The sequence below is a fragment of the Odocoileus virginianus genome, chromosome 3 (genome assembly GCF_023699985.2).
Source record: "Odocoileus virginianus isolate 20LAN1187 ecotype Illinois chromosome 3, Ovbor_1.2, whole genome shotgun sequence".
Classification (NCBI taxonomy): Eukaryota; Metazoa; Chordata; class Mammalia; order Artiodactyla; family Cervidae; genus Odocoileus; species Odocoileus virginianus.
In genome coordinates this window covers 35,433,528-35,451,111 of record NC_069676.1, presented here as the reverse complement: position 1 = coordinate 35,451,111, position 17,584 = coordinate 35,433,528, and the positions used below count along the sequence as shown (strand labels likewise).

Sequence of the window (17,584 nt, the reverse complement as noted above, 5' to 3'; positions counted from 1 at the left end):
TCTATGTGCAACAATGGTCCTGCAACAACCTGATCACCACATTCAAAAGAATAAAGCTGGACTCCTTCCTCATTCCATATACAAAAATAACTCCAAGTGGATCATAGACTATCTGTTGCTATTGAGACGCTAAATCATGTCTGATCTTTGCAACCCCATGGACTGTAGCCTGCAAGCTCCCCTGTTCATGGGATTTTCCAGGCAAGAATACTGGAATGGGTTGCCAATTCCTTCTCCAGGGGACCTTGCAACCCAGAGATCAAACCCACATTACCTGCACTGGCAGGCAGATTCTCTACCACTGAGCCACCAAAGAAGCCTATTTAAGAACTGATATAAAACAAAGGGTTGTCTTCAAGACCTCCAACTGGGCAAAGGATTCTTAGATTTGATATCAAAAGGATAAGCAACAACAAAAAAATATAAATTACACTTCATCAAAATTAAAACTTTAGTCAATCAAATAACATTATCAAGAATATAACTGAAAAGACACATGTAGCTCAGTGTTCACTGCAGCACTATGTACAATAGCTAGGCCACAGAAGCAACCTAGATGTCCATTTGAAAGATGAAATGCATTTGAGTCAGTTCTCATGAGGTGGATGAACCTAGAGCCTATTATACAGAATGAAGTAAGTCAGAAAAATATGTATCATATATTAATGCATACACATGGAATCTATAATGATGGTACTGATGAACCTATTTTCAGGCAGAAATGGAGACACAGACATGGAGAGCAGACTTACAGAGGTGGAGGGAGAAAGGAGAGAGTGGGACGAATGGAGAGGCTATCATGGAAACACATACACTACCCTATGTAAAACAGACAGCTAATGGGAATTTGCTCTATGACTCAGGGAACTTGAAATGGGGTTCTATAACAACCTAGAGGGGTGTATGGGGTGGGAGGGAGGTTCAAGAAGAAGGGGACATATGTATACCTGTGTCTGATTCAGGTTGATGTATGGCAGAAAGCAATACAATATTGTAAAGCAAGTATCCTTCAATTAAAAATTAAAAAAAAATTTAAATAACATGAGAAGACAGCCTACCAACTGGGATAAAGTATTTACAATTCATAACTGGTAAGAGCTTAATATCCTCTATATATAAAGAACTCTTAAAACTCATGGGGAAACAGTAGAAACAGTGTCAGACTTTATTTTTTGGGGCTCCAAAATCACTGCAGATGGTGACTGCAGCCATGAAATTAAAAGACGCTTTACTCCATGGAAGGAAAGTTATGACCAACCTAGATAGCATATTAAAAAGCAGAGACATTACTTTGCCAACAAAGGTCTGTCTAGTCAAGGCTATGGTTTTTCCAGTGGTCATGTATGGATGCGAGAGTTGGACTGTGAAGAAAGCTGAGCACTGAAAAATTGATGCTTTTGAACTGTGGTGTTGGAGAAGACTCTTGAGAGTCCCTTGGACTGCAAGGAGATCCAACCAGTCCATCCTAAAGGAGATCAGTCCTGGGTGTTCATTGGAAGGACTGATGCTGAAGCTGAAACTCCAGTGCTTTGGCCACCTCATGCAAAGAGTTGACTCACTGGAAAAGACCCTGATGCTGGGAGGGATTGGGGGCAGGAGGAGAAGGGAACGACAGAGGATGAGATGGCTGGATGGCATCACCAACTCGACGGACATGAATTTGAGTAAACTATGGGAGTTGGTGATGGACAGGGAGGCCTGGCGTGCTGTGATTCATGGGGTCACGCATGAGTCGGACACGACTGAGTGACTGAACTGAATATTAAAATGGGCAAAGAATGTGAACAGATATTTCTACAATGAAGGTATACAAATGGCCAACAAGCACATGAAAAGATGGTTAACATTACTAGTGAGTGAGGAAAAGAAAATCAATACTACATAAGATACCACTTCACACCCATTAGGATGGCCCTAATTTTAATAAGAGGAAAATAAAGCACTGGATAGGAAAGAATATGAACAAATAAGAATTCTAGTACAGTGCTGGTGGAAATGTAAAAATGGTGCAACCACTGAAAAAGTTTAGCAGTGCCTCAAGAAGTTAAAATGTAAAATTACCACACAGCCCAGAAATTTTACTCCTAGGTATACAGTGAATATAAATGAAAAGTTAGGTCCACAAAGAGACTAGTACACATATGTTTATAGCAGCATTAATCAAAATAGCCAAAATGTGGGAAGAAACCACTGTCCATCAATGGAGAATGAAAAAAAATGTGGTATATAAAAACAGCAGAGGACCCTTCAGTCACACACAGGAATGAAGTTCTGGTGTACAGGCAGTATGGATAAACTATGAAAACAGCATGCTAAGGAGAAGCCAGAAACAAAAAAAGTCACACATATGTGACTTCATTTATACAAAATATCCAGAATAAGCAAGACATAGAGACAGACTGCTGGGAGCTAAGACGAGAGGTGTATACGAAATGACTTCAATGGTCATGGGATTTTCATTTCATCTGACTTGATGAAAATGCTACGGGAACTAGACAGAGGCAGTAGTTCTACAATGCTGTGAATATCTGTACTAAATGCCAATGACAGATAAACTTTAAAATAATTAATTTTATGCTATATTAATTTATATCAATTTTTATAAAAAGTAGGGAGAGACTACTGGGAGTATGCAAGGAAGCAGCTGTAATTTTCATAAATAATATAATTTTCTTATTTGTGACATTTAATTTAAAAATTTTGGCACTAAATGTGGATTCAAGCTCAGTATATATCCAAGAGAGAAAAAAAAAAAAAAAACATAAATGTCCACACAAAAACTTTTACATGAACCTTCACATTAGCATTCCAACAGCCAGACTGTGGAAATAAACCAAAGATCCATTAGCTGATGAATGGATAGCAAAATGTGGTATGTATCTATGCAATGGAATATTAATCAAACACACACAAAAAATTGAGGTACTGATACATGCTGTGACATGGATAAACTTGAAATTATTAAACTAAGTTCAAGAATTCATCATAAAAGACCATACATTATATGATTTTTTTTCTGAAACGTCCAAAATAGGAAAATCCATAAAGAAAGAACATAAAACTGCTGGTTGCCTCAGGCTGAGAATGATGATTGCTAATAGAATAATAAAGAAATTCTTACAGGGACTTCTCTGGTGGTCCAGTGGTTAAGAATACACCCTGCAATGCAGGTTTGATCCCTGATCAAGAAACTAAGATACCATATGCCTCGGAGCAACTAAGGCTGCATGCCCCAGCTGTGCCTGGGCACAACTAGAGAGTCTGTGTATCCAGCGAATGATCTCCATGACACAGTGAAGACTCCTAGGCCGTAACTAAGACCCAACACAGCCAAATAAATAAATAGATTTTTTTTTTAAACTTACAGTTAGATTGTGGTGATAGACATGTAACTCAATAGATGAACTAAAAATCACTAATTATATATTTTAAATGGGTATATTTGTGTGATAATTATATAATAAAGCCATTAAATTTTTTTTAATTTAAAACATGAAGTTAGACCCTTACCTCCCACCATACACAAAAATTAATTCAAATATACCAAAGATCTAAATGTAGAAGCTAAAACTTAAAAATTTTAGGAGAAAACACAGCAGTACATCTTTACAATGTGGGATTTGGCAATGGAGTCATAGTAAGGACATGAAGAGCACAAGCAACAAAAGGGAAAAAAGCTGAATGAACATCATCAAGATAAAGTTCTCTTTGCAAAAGAGGGCACTATCAACTATTAGGAGTGGTAACACTCATGGAATGGTAGCAAATATTTGCACATCGAATATCTGATAAGCACCTAGCATCCAGAGCACATAAATAACTTACACAAGTGTTGATGAGAATACATGAAGAAAAGGGAACCCTTATATACTGTTCATGGGAATATAAATTGGTACCATGGGAATCTATGTGAAGGTTCCTCAAAAAATTTAAAATATGATCAGAAATCCCACTTCTGCCATATACATTCAAAAGAATTGAAATCAGGATCTCAAATAGATATCTGCACACCCATGCTCACCATAGCATTTTATTTACAACAGCAAAGACACAGAAGCAATTGTGTCCAACAGATAAGCATATAAAGAAAATGTGATATATATGTACAATAGAATATTATGTGGAGAAAGCAATGGCAACCCACTCCAGTGTTCTTGCCTGGAAAATCCCATGAACGGTAGAGCCTGGTGGGCTGCCGTCTATGGGGTCACACAGAGTCGGACACGACTGAAGCGACTTAGCAGCAGCAGCAGCAGCAGAGTATTATGAATTTTCTTAAGGAAATTTTGCCACTAGCTATTATATGAACATGGAGGACATTATGCTGAGGGAAATAAGCCAGATGCAGAAGAACAAATTCTATATGATCCCACTTATACAGAATTCAACACAGTCAAATTCATAGGAGCTAAAAGTGAAGGGTGATTTTCAGGGGTGTATCAGGGGTTGGGAGGTTATCAGGACTGGGAGAAGGGGGAACCGGGGATATACAAATCAAAGGGTACATAGTTCCCCTTACACAAGACAAACAAGACTGACAGATGTACTGTATAGTGCATATAATAAAGAATACTGTATTATATACTTAAAATTTATTGAGTAGATCTTATGGTTAAATTAATTGTATGGTATTACTTATGGTATCATATATGGTGAGTTTCACAGATGCATACTTATCTTCAAATTCATTAAGATAAATACACTAAATATGTATAGCTTTTTGGTATGTCAATAATGCCTCAATAAAAAATAATAAAAGGGGATAAAAGATTAAACAAAATTAGCATATGACCCAGAAACTCCAATGGAGGGTATACATCTGAGATTTAAAAACAGGTAGTCAATCAAAAGCCTGTACACAACTATTGATAGCAGCATAATTCATCATAATTGAAAAGTGGAAATAATTCAAATGCCCATCAACTGATGAATGATAAACAAAATGTGGTATATTCAAACCATGGATTATTATTCAGCCATAAAAAGGAACAAAGTGTTGACACATGTTACAATACTGATATACCTTGAAAGCATGATGGTTAAGTAAAAGGAACCAGACACAAAATGCCACATACTTTGATTCCATTTACACAAAATGCCTAGAATAGGCATATTCATAAAGAAAAAAAGATCAGTAGTTGCCAAGGACTGAAGAAAAGAGGAGTGATTGTTCTAATGATTAAGTACTTTCCTTCTGGAGTGATAAGAATGGTCTGGAATAAGCAGTAATGGTTATATAACACTGTAAATATAAAAAATGCCACTGAATTATACAGTTTAAAGTGGTTTAAATGGTAAATTTAAACTAATTTGTTTTATTTCAATTCTTAAAAAAGTCCTAGCTTCCTAAGGTAACTATTTTTTAAATGGAACATTCACATCTGGTTATGATAAACTGAAAGAACATTTTATTACCACATAGCTACACTTACACTGCAGTTACCTATTCAGTTATTTATTCATAGAGATAACTCATAATTCAGACAGAAATAAATCCTCATACTGGACAGAAGTTACATTTGACTTTGAAGTACAGGACAGGACAGACTTGCTAATGACACATACCCTTCTATTCATGTTTTCAGGCCAAGTGAAAGTGAAATCACTCTTCGACCCCATGGACTGTAGCCTACCAGGCTCCTCTGTCCATGGGGTTCTCCAGGCAAGAATACTGGAGTGGGTTACCATTTCCTTTTCCAGGGGATCTTCCCAACCCAGGGATCAAACCCAGGTCTCCCGCATTGCAGGCAGACGCTTTACCCTCTGAACCACCAGAGAAGTCAAATTTCAGGCCAAACTGACATGCAAACTAATTGTCAAATTTCTACCTCTCATTTTAATCTCCCACTCCCAAGACAAGAGTCCACTAAAAATACATTATGTACTGAACAGCGCCCTTGCAGTAGAGCAAAGAAAATGCTCTGAAGCCAGATGGCTTTAGCTGAAACACCAACACCATAACCTGGGTTCCATTTCTTAATGTGTGAACCTGAAGTAACGTTTGTGCCCAGCAACTTATGTGGGCTTGTTCTGAGGTTTAAATGAGCTAATACTTGTTAAGTGTTTAGTACAGAGCCTAGCTGCCTACCATAGGGCAATATTTGTTAATTATGATAATTAAAAATAGCAGCAAATACTCACCATGTTCTATAAGTTAATTTTCAAAACAGCTTATAGATTAAGAAACTAAGGGTGAAAAGTCACTTGTCCAAGGAAAACAAAGGAATCAAGTCTTGGTCTCAAATGGAGACATGTTCAACTCCAAAGCCCACAATTGTTTTATTGAGAGTTATGTTTTATTTGGTTGACATAACTGAGCACTTAAGCCCAAGACACAGCCTTCCAAATAACTCTAAGGGACTGCTTCCTCCCCTATTTTTTCTACAATCATAAACTGCCTTTCTAATACAAGGTAAGATTCTTATGACTTCTTTTAATGGGATTTAATCTATGCTTTTTCCTAGCGAGCAGCAATCAAAACGTAAAAAACAGAAACAGGTTAACAATAAACACAAATGTAAAATACAAATAGAAAAAAAAAAAAAAAATCACTTCAATCAGGGATTTCCCTGGTAGTCCAGTGGTTAAGAATCTTGCCTTCCAATGCAGGGGACATGAGTTCAAACCCTGGTCAGGGAACTAAGATCCACATGCTGCGAGGTAATTAAACCTGCACAACCCAATTAGAAGCCCACGTGCTGCATAGGAGAGCCGACACAGCCACAAATACACAAAAAAATCACTTCAGTCACTTACACAACAACAACAACAAAAAAAGGAGAATTTAGGGAAAGACCTAGACCCTAACTTCTCCCTTCAATATCATCCCTTCCTACCCCACCTTCCCAAACTAATCACACCATATTCAACTTCTTATCCTCCCAAAGCAGCAGCTATTTCAAATCTTAGAATCCTAAATCACACTCCCCTCAGCCTAGCACAGTTGCCCCGCCTCAGCTTCCACCATATTCCCATTTTATGCATTCCTGGCACATAAAAAATTATTGAGTAATGAATGAAGAATGTACTGCCTCAATGTCAGCAATTTTCAAAATGCAAAGTTATAATAAAATGTATCTGGTAGAAACTATAAAACTCCTAGAGGAGAACATAGGCAAAACACTCTCCGACATAAATCACAGCAGGATCCTCTATGACCCACATCCCAGAATTTTAGAAACAAAAGCAAAAATAAACAAATGGGACCTAATGAAACTTAAAAGCTTTTGCACAACAAAGGAAACTATAAGCAAGGTGAAAAGACAGCCCTCAGATTGGGAGAAAATAATAGCAAACGAAGCAACAGACAAAGGATTAATCTCAAAAATATACAAGCAACTCCTCCAGCTCAACTCCAGAAAAATAAATGACCCAATCAAAAAATGGGCCAAAGAACTCAACAGACATTTCTCCAAGGAAGACATACAGATGGCTAACAAACACATGAAAAGATGCTCAACATCACTCATTATCAGAGAAATGCAAATCAAAACCACAATGAGGTACCATTACACACCAGTCAGGATGGCTGCTATCCAAAAGTCTACAAGCAACAAATGCTGGAGAGGGTGCGGAGAAAAAGGAACCCTCTTACACTGTTGGTGGGAATGCAAATTAGTACAGCCACTATGGAAAACAGTGTGGAGATTTCTTAAAAAGCTGGAAATAGAACTGCCATATGACCCAGCAATCCCACTTCTGGGCATACACACCGAGGAAACCAGATCTGAAAGAGACACACGTGCACCCCAATGTTCATCGCAGCACTGTTTATAATAGCCAGGACATGGAAGTAACCTAGATGCCCATCAGCAGACGAATGGATGAGGAAGCTGTGGTACATATACACCATGGAATATTACTCAGCCATTAAAAAGAATTCATTTGAATCAGTTCTAATGAGATGGATGAAACTGGAGCCCATTATACAGAGCAAAGTAAGCCAGAAAGATAAAGACCATTACAGTATACTAACACATATATATGGAATTTAGAAAAATGGTAACGATAACCCTATATGCAAAACAGAAAAAGAGACTCAGATGTATAGAACAGACTTGTGGACTCTGTGGGAGAAGGCGAGGGTGGGATGTTTCAAGAGAACAGCATCGAAACATGTATATTATCTAGGGTGAAACAGATCACCAGCCCAGATTGGATGCATGAGACAAGTGCTTGGGCCTGGTGCACTGGGAAGACCCAGAGGGATCGGGTGGAGAGGGAAGTGGGAGGGAGGGGACCGGGATGGGGAATACATGTAAATCCATGGCCAATTCATTTCAATGTATGACAAAAACCACTGCAATGTTGTAAAGTAATTAGCCTCCAACTAATAAAAATAAATGGAAAAAAAATTAAAAAAGAAAAAGAGAAAAAAGAAAAAATAAAAGTATCTGGTAAAATTACTCTTAACTGAAAACTTAGAACATAACTCTTACTATTAAAAATAATCATGTTAAAAAATGAAATTCATTCTATTAGAATAGTATTACCCTGATACCAAAATCAGAAAGACATTGCAAGAAAACTACAGGTTAGCATCCCTTATGCATAAAGATGCAAAAATCCTAGCAACCCAAATACAGCAACAAATAAAAAATATTATATATTATGAACAGGTGAAATTTATCCTAGGAACACAAGGCTGCTTCAACATACAGAAAAATCAATTAATGTAATATACTGTACTAAAGAAGGAAGGGAAGGACACCCCTGGTGGTCCAGTGGTTAAGAATCTGCCTTCCAATGTAAGGGGCAAAGGTTTGATCCCTTTTCAGGGAACTAAGACACTAAGATCCCACATGCAGCAGGGCAACTAAGAGAAACTCAAGAAGCCTGTGCGATACAACTACTGCCCCTGCAAGCTCTAGCACCCGTGCTCCACAATAAGAAGTCCAAGCACCACAACTCTAAGTTACCCAGGTGCTGCAATGAAGACTCAATGCAGCCAATACAAAAAACAAAACAAAGGCGGGGGGTGGGGGGAGGCAGCCGGGAGGGCTTCCCTGGTGGTCCGTGGTACAGAATCCAACTGCCAAAGCAGGGAGACAGGTTCGATCCCTGGTCGGGAAACGAACTGTGCACAACTACTGAGCCTGTGTGCTCTGGGTCCATACACTCCAACGAAAGATCCTGCGTGATGGAACAAAGATCCACCAGCAACCAAGACTAGGCACAGCCACATAAATGAGTTAATTATATATTTATATACACAGGGGTGTGTGCCTGTGTGGCGTGGACTTCCCTGTTGGTCCAGTGGTCTCCCACTGCAGGGGTCCTGGGTTTGATCCCTAGTCAAGGAACCAGATCCTGCATGCAGCAGCTAACAGTTCACATGCCTCAACTAAAGACCCCACATGCTGTAGCAAAGATTAAAGATCCCAAGTGCTACAACTAAGACTGAGCGCAGCCAAACATAAATTTTTTTTTTTTAAGATTAAAAACCTTTGGGATTTCCCTGGCAGTCCAGAGGTTAGGATTCCATGCTTTCACTGCCAAGGGCCCTGATTTAATACCTTGTTGGCTACTCAGGATGGCCAAATTAAGAAAATAAAGACCTTTGTGTTTCAAGGATATCATCAAGTAAACGAAAAAACCCACAGAATGGGAAAAAATATTTGCAAATCATATCTGATAAGAAACAATCCATAATATATAAGCAATTAAAATTCAACAATTTAAAAAATCCCTATTTTAAAAAATACACAAAGAATTTACCACACAGACTCACCAAAGTAGCTATACAAATGGCCAAAAAGCACATAAAAGGAGTCTCAACATCAGTCATCAGGGAAATGTAAATCAAAATCACAACACGATAACACATAATACTCACCAGGGTGGCTAAAATTTAAAAAAAAGGAAGCAAGTGTTGGCAAGGATATGAAGAAACTACAACTCTCATACATCATTAAAAGGATGATAAAATGGTGCAGTCTGTCAGTTCCTCAAAATAATAAACAGTCACCACGTGACCCAGTGACACCACTCATAGGAATATACCCAATAGAACTGAAAACATATACCCATTAAAAATACCTATACACAAGTGTTTCTAACAGCATCGTGCCTGCATGCATGCTAAGTTGCTTCAGTTGTGTCTGGCTCTGGGACCCTATGGACTGCAGCCTGCCAGGCTCCTCTGCCCATGGGATTCTCCAAGCAAGAACACGAGTGGATTGCTGTGCCTTCCTCTAGGGGATCTTCCTGACCCAGGGATCGAACCTGCGCTGGCAGGCGGGTTCTTTATCACTAGTGCCACCTGGGAACCCAACATTACTGCCTAACAGCCAATAAAACTGAAAACAAACAAAATGTCCATCAAAAGATGAACGGGTAAACAAAATATGATTATCAATATAATGCAATATTATTTGGCAATAACATAGAGTTAAGTAGTTATAGTAATACTACAATATGGATAAATCTGAAAACATGCTAAATGAAAGAAGTCAGACACAAAAGACCAAAGGTTGTATAATTCCACTTACATGAAATTCATATCCAGAACAAATAAAATACTTTGTCATAGAAACAAAGTAAATCAGTGGTTGACAGGGACTAGGAGAGGGGAAAATGAAGAGTGACTGCTGGCTATGGGTTTCATTTTGGGTGATAAAATGTTCTGGAATTAGACAGTGGTTTTGGTTGCTCAGCTCTGTAAATACACTAAAGCCACACTGAGTTGTATCCTTTAAAAAGGTGAATTTTACAATATGTGAATTTTACCTTGATCTTTTAAAATGCAGTTACTATGCCTTTTTTTTTTTGCTTTTTTAATTTATAAGACATATACTCAGAATTGAAATGTTGAAAAAAATTATACATGATGCAAAGGATGTTTGATTTTTACAGGTCCATGCTTTAAACAACAAAAAATTCCTTAGGAAAGGAAGAGAGGGAGGAAGGGAGGAAGAGGGGGAAAAAAAAAAGACTATCCAAATTATAGGTCATTTAGGTATCAAATAAACATTTATTATTCCTTCTTCTCCCTTGGGTATAAGAAGTAGCTTAAGAACCCCCACAGGAGGACTTTTCTGGTGGTCCAGTGGCTAAGATTCTACTCTGTGCTCCCACTGCAGGGGGCCAGGGCTCAAACCTTCCTCAGGGAACTAGATTCCCAAATGCCACAACTAAGACTTAGTGGAGCCAAATTAAGAAAAAAAAAAAAAAAGCTTTAAAGAATCCCCATAAGGTCTACGGCCATACCACCCTGAACGCGCCCGATCTCGTCTGATCTCAGAAGCTAAGCAGGGTCGGGCCTGGTTAGTACTTGGATGGGAGAATCCCCATAAGGAATTCCCTGGTAGTCCAGTGGTTAAGACTGCGCTTTCATTGCTGAGTGCCTGGGTTCAATTCCTGGTCAGGGGATTAAGATCCCGCAAGCTGCATGGTGTGAAGGAACCCCACTGAATCTAAAAGACATACCTGTACACCTATGTTCATATCGGCATTATTCACAATAGCCAAAAGGTGGCCACCGACTGATAAATGGATAAAAAAATGTGGTATACAGCAGAGTATCTTTAAAAAGGAAGAAAATTCTAACAGTCTACAACATGGGTAAACTCTTGAGGACATTACACTAAGTGAAATAAGGTAATCACAAAAAGATAAACACTGTATAATTCCATTTACAAGAGGTTTCGAGAGCAGTCAAATTCAGAAACAGAAAGCAGAATGGTAGCTGACAGGAGCTGGCAGGAAGGGAAAGTGCACAGCTGTTTTAACAGGAGAGTTTTCTAAGACGGTAAGAGTGCTGGAGAATGGCTGCACAAAATGTAAATACACGTAATATCATTGAACTATACACCTCAAACTGGTTAGGATGGGGCGGTCCCTGGTAGTCTAATGGTTAAGATTCCAGGCTTTCACTGTGGTGGCCCCAGGTTCGATTCCTGGTTGGGGAACTGAGGTCCGGCAAGCTACACAGTGTGGCACAAAAAAAGTTAGGATGCTAAATTTTATACTATGACAAAAGAAATAAAGAATCCCCATTGAAACAGGCAAATTCATATACTGCTGGCTGAGAGTGTAAATACATATACTCCTTTAGTGAGCAATTTGGCAATATTTTCAAAATCATAAACATTTAACTTTGACCCAGGATTTGGTCCTGGAGATTTACCCTACAGATTTACTTGCATACATTCACAATGACTTATGTACACAGTTTTTCCCTTTCAGCAAAAGGATATGTGGAATGAAAATGTTCATACATTCATACAATAAAATACTATCCAACTATATAAACGAATGAGAAAATATTGTTCAAAAATGTAAAGATTTAGACAACAAATTAAGTGAAAAAGAAAGATTAAGTGTGCACAATCCGCTACCTTTGTCATACAAAAAGGTAGAAGGCCCATAGGAATTGAAAGTGTTAATTAAGCAGGCAAGGTAGAAGAGTACTTCAGTGTACTTCATTAGTTATCTTTCTATATTATATTTTTCAATCATATACCTAATTCAACAATCCAAGGTCCATTAGCTCAGCTTAAAAGTTTTAATAAAAAGTACCACTACTATGTATACTTAAGCTTTCTCCTTTAATTAAAACTGTTTATTTCTTACTAGGTGGGTTGGTAACTAGATGCCCTAGTGGCCCCCAGTGACCCACATTTCAAGGTATTCCCCTCCCACACTGTAGATCTCTTTGGATCTCCTTGTTAGGTTTCTCCTCTCTTGAACCACTCACTCTGGGGAAAGCCTGCTACCCACTGTGAGCAGCCCTATGGAGAGGCCCACAAGGCAAGGAAGTGAGGTCTCCTACAGTCAACAGCCATATGTTGTTTTTTTTTCCCAACAGCCATACGAGTGCGTCATCTTGGACAAGGATCCTACAATAGCCTTCAAATGACTGCAGCAGTGAAGGACATCATGTTTGTAATCTCATGAGAGAAAGGCAGACCCATCCAGCTAAGCCACACCCTTATTCTTAACTTCATATGACAGAAATGTTTATTGTTTTAGACTACTCAATTTGTGGGTAATTTGAGGATAATTTGCTTCCCTAATACAAAAGGAAACATTCCTCCCACAGCTAAAAGAAATTGTTTCCAAAAAGAATACTAAAGACACAATAAAAATTATCTGTATAGTGCTGGATATTAAAATAAAATCTCTATTAAATCAGTAAGACTGTAGCAGACAGGATTTCTTCAAATTTTTACAAGCATGTAAAGTTTGTTTATCGAATATATAGAAGCACAATAAGCTTCAAATCAGTAAAAGAAATTACTCCAAAACACTGATTTGGCTATATAAAAAATGAAACTTCAGCTCTACAACTATAGAAAATTATTAACTAAAATGAAAAACAGATTGAGAGGAAATATTTATGTCCATAAAATAAAAGGATAATAGCTACAAAACACTACAATCCAGATAAGTCAGCGAAGGATACAGACAGCAAAGGCCACAGGAGAAATACAAACATAAACAAATCATTTTCAATAAAATTGTATTAATTAAATCAATCTTTCAGTAGCAGTATGCATCTATTTAATTATGTAAAAAACTTAAAAAAAAACAATGCCATCAAAGTTGGTTTGTTATCAAAGGGAGGAAAACGTCGGACTCATACACTATTTAGAACTGTGTAAAATCGTACAAGCCTTTTGGAAAACCATACAGGAGTAGGCACACCTGAGACACAATGAAAATTAACCCATTGCCCTGATAATTCCACTATCACCAATTTATCCTTAGGAACAATTCCACAGGCATTACTATGAAATTAAGGTACCTATCAAGACTTTACTTAAACTCCAGTATCTACTCCACCAAGTAACTAATTTCAGTGGTATAATTAACCAGCACTGTAACACTTCTGCCCCAAAGCTCTACTACATTAAAAAAGCATTTCAAATGTAGCACTTTATTACCTCTCAACCACTGCTCTGAAATTCTTTACAGACCATGGCATGGTGGACATGCTTTTTCTTCATATGTTAATTAGAAAAATAGAGTCAATACACTGTCAATTGAACCATCTAAAACATTAAAGAGATGCCTGTGGACATAAAATTTCATTAACAGTTAGCACGGCATTAATGTCTACTGTTTTTACTGGGTATAGACAGAGCCTGCACAACGCACACTGCCGCCATCGTCAGGGATCCCCAACAGCTCCAAGTACTGCGTCAAGAGAAATTATAGCGATGACAAGGGGAATATACCCTCATAATTTACAGAGAAAGATTACCTTCAGATTCTTCTTGGTATATGAGGGGATATCATATAACCAGTAATTATTTTTAATTTAATGTGTAAATATAATTGTTCATCCTCCAAAATGGATTTTATCCTTCCAGCAATCTTTAACATAGTATTATGGTATTTCCTGTAAGTTCACTAGACATGTGAAACGAATTTTAGAGGACTTAATAAAGTAATTTTACCTAATAACAGTAACACTAAAATCTGTTCCAAACATTAAGGGGAAACCACAAGCTTGTATGATTATATAGTTTCTTTAATAAGTCATCTAAAAGATGTAATAGTTAAAAATTAGGATTTGTATACAGGCATAATAAAGAATGTAGATCATCTAGAATACATAAAGAACTCTCAAAACTCAACAATTAAAATCAAACAAATTAATTAGAAAATGAACAAAAGACATGAGTCTATTTCACCAAAGAGGATATACAAATGGCAAATAAGCACACAAAAATATGTTCAACACCATTAGCTATCATGGAAATGCAAATTAAAACCATAATGAGATATTATTACATAACTATCAAAATGGTTAAAACAAAAATAGTGACAATACTCAATGATGGTGAGGATGAACAGAAAGTGGATCACTCACACACTACTGGTGAGAATGTCAAATAGTATAGTCTAGAAATCAGCTTGGCAGTTTCTTATAAAAGGAAACATGCCAATAACATATGATTCAGCAATTGTACTCTTGGGCATTATTCCCAGAAAAATGAAAACCTATGTTCACACAAAAGCTATATATAAATGGTCACAGCACTTTTACTTCTAATAGCCTAAAGCTAGGATAAACCCAGATGTCCTTCAGATGTCCTTCAACAGGTGAATGGTTAAACAAACTGGTGTGTGTGTGTGTGTGTGTGTGTGTGTGTGTGTGTAATAGAATGCTACTTAAGAACAAAAATAAATAAAATATCAATATACTCAGTAACCTGGGTGACTCTCCAGTTAATTATAAGTGAAAACACCCAATACAAGGCTATACACACACATATATATACTGCGCATATATATATATATATATATGCATGATTCCATTTACGGGCACTTTTTAAATGACAAAATTTTAGAAACAAAGGACAGATAAGTAGTTGGCCAAAGGTGGAGGAGGAATTGCCAGGAAGAAGATGGATGTGATACAAAAGGGCCACAGGAAAGACCCTTGTGGCACTGAAACTGTTAAACATCTTAACTGTGGTACTGAGTATACAAATCCATACAGGTGACAAAAATGCAAAGAACTTAGCACACACAAACAAATACAAGTAAAACCAGGGACATCTGGAATATGTCCTTATAGAAATAAAGTATTTTCTTTAAAAAAGAATATGAAAAACAAAAACTGGGTCATCTGAGTAGGTTTGGTGGATTATACCAATGTCAATAATCTGATTGTGGTATTAGATGATTTCACAAAACATACCACTTGCAAAATCAAGCAAAACACACATGAGATCTCTGTACTATTTCTTACAACTAATTGCATGTGAACTTATACTAATTTCAATAAAAGTTTCAATAATAAAAAAATCTACCTACATGTTCATTTGAATGCATGTCCTTAATATATTAACCAAAGTATTCGATAATATGTATATGAGGCCACTTGTGCGACCAAAAGATTTAAAAAAAAAAAAGGTCTAGAAACACAAGAAAATTCTAATAAATTCTAATAAAATATTAAGAGTGAAAATATGGGAGCATTGGGAATTCCCTGGCAGTTCAATGGTTAGGACTCTGCTTTCACGGCAGAGGGTCCAGGTTCAATCCCTGGTTAGAGAAATAAGATCCCACAAGTCGAAGTTTGACCCAAAAAAGAAAAAAAGAGGGAGCATATGAAGGTGACAGAAATAAAGATCCTTTTTTATTAATATTCCATTTTTCACTTTTACCATGAATTTATGTTACTTTTCTAACTAAAAAGATTCCTAGCAATTTCTTCATTTGAGATCATTTAAAAAAGTTTCAGAAATGATCATTCAATGAAAATCAAGTCCACCACCAGAAAAGAGGTGGGCTCTCCTGCAAACCAGGGGGTGGAAATTAAACATTTATATCCATGACAAAGAACACCCAGCAAACAGCAACAATGTAACAAATTACACCACTTCTCAGCTGGAGTACAGAAAGATACTGAATTTATGGCCCAAATTAAATTCTCCTGATTAACAATCAAAAAATGGATCCAATTCTCCTGATATTAAACAAAAACTGAAACTGTCAAATAGTCCAATGCTCTTATCTTACCAATTAAGCAAGAAGAGTTTGGATAAACATAAAAAAGCAAAACTATAAAGATATGTTTCTCAAAATTCACAATTCTTCCAAATGTGCATTTGGCTCTTGGCATAGAATAACATGCATCACTTACTGAGCACCTACTTCAAAAATAGCACTGTGCTAGCTGCTTCAGATAAATTACTTGCTGCATCCTCGCAAATGTGCAAGGCTGCACAGTATTTGCCCCATTTAGAAATGAGGAATGGGCTCAAAGAGATTAGGGACTTCTACTAAACAGGCAGCATCTCAAGGAATCTGTCCTACAAAACTATTATATGACTTAATATCCTTAAGTAAGAGCTTAAACATGAGAATAGAGAGGAAAATGAAAGCTTGAGATTTAAGGAGCACAAATTCAAAGCCCTTAGAAACTGAAGGCATAAGGGAATGAAGTCAAAAAAAGTCTCTGAAGTTTTGAAATTTGGTACATTAAGGATAACAGCTCACCATTTGATCACGTTCCTACCTAAAATTTACTCCCCTTCCCAACTTGTATCTCTGTAATAGTACCATTCATTCTTCTACTCCATAAGTACATTGAGGGTCTGCTACAAAGAAGGCACCATGCTACACACTGTTAAGATACTAAATGCTGAAATTAGACCAGAAAGAGAAAGGCATAAGCCAAGGGACTGTGAAGTAAGGCACCACCAATAGTTCAGGTTGGCTGAACTCAGGCCAGCCAGGATATCTTGGGTTTAGCATATGAGATTTGGGAAAGCCAAGATGAGGTCTTATCAAACACACTGAAGTGAGCGAGTGAAGTCGCTCAGTCGTGTCCAACTCTTTGCAACCCCATGGACTGTAGCCCACCAGGCTCCTCCATCCATGGGATTCTCCAGGAAAGAATACTGGAGTGGGTTGCCATTTCCTACTCCAGGGGATCTTCCCGACCCAGGGATAGAACCCGGGTCTTCTGTATTGCAGGCAGATGCTTTAACCTCTGAGCCACCAGGGGAGCCCAATTTGGGCATTATTTGTTAGGCAAATGTGGAGAAGAGTTAGGCACTGAAGGTAAAGCTTTCTTCAGAGACCTGTGTTTTGTTTGTGTGCTTATAGTCACTCAGTCCTGACA

At 37.5% G+C, this 17,584-nt stretch overlaps 1 protein-coding gene and 1 non-coding gene across 5 annotated transcripts in view; one reads left to right on the top strand and one right to left on the bottom strand.

The window, feature by feature from the left end:
* NSD1 (nuclear receptor binding SET domain protein 1) overlaps window positions 1-17,584 on the bottom strand; it is a 146,522-nt gene that overhangs the window by 119,608 nt on the left and 9,330 nt on the right. The window lies entirely within an intron of this gene.
* TRNAE-UUC (transfer RNA glutamic acid (anticodon UUC)) lies at window positions 11,837-11,909 on the top strand. The gene has a single exon. It is a non-coding gene; the product is annotated as a tRNA-Glu (tRNA).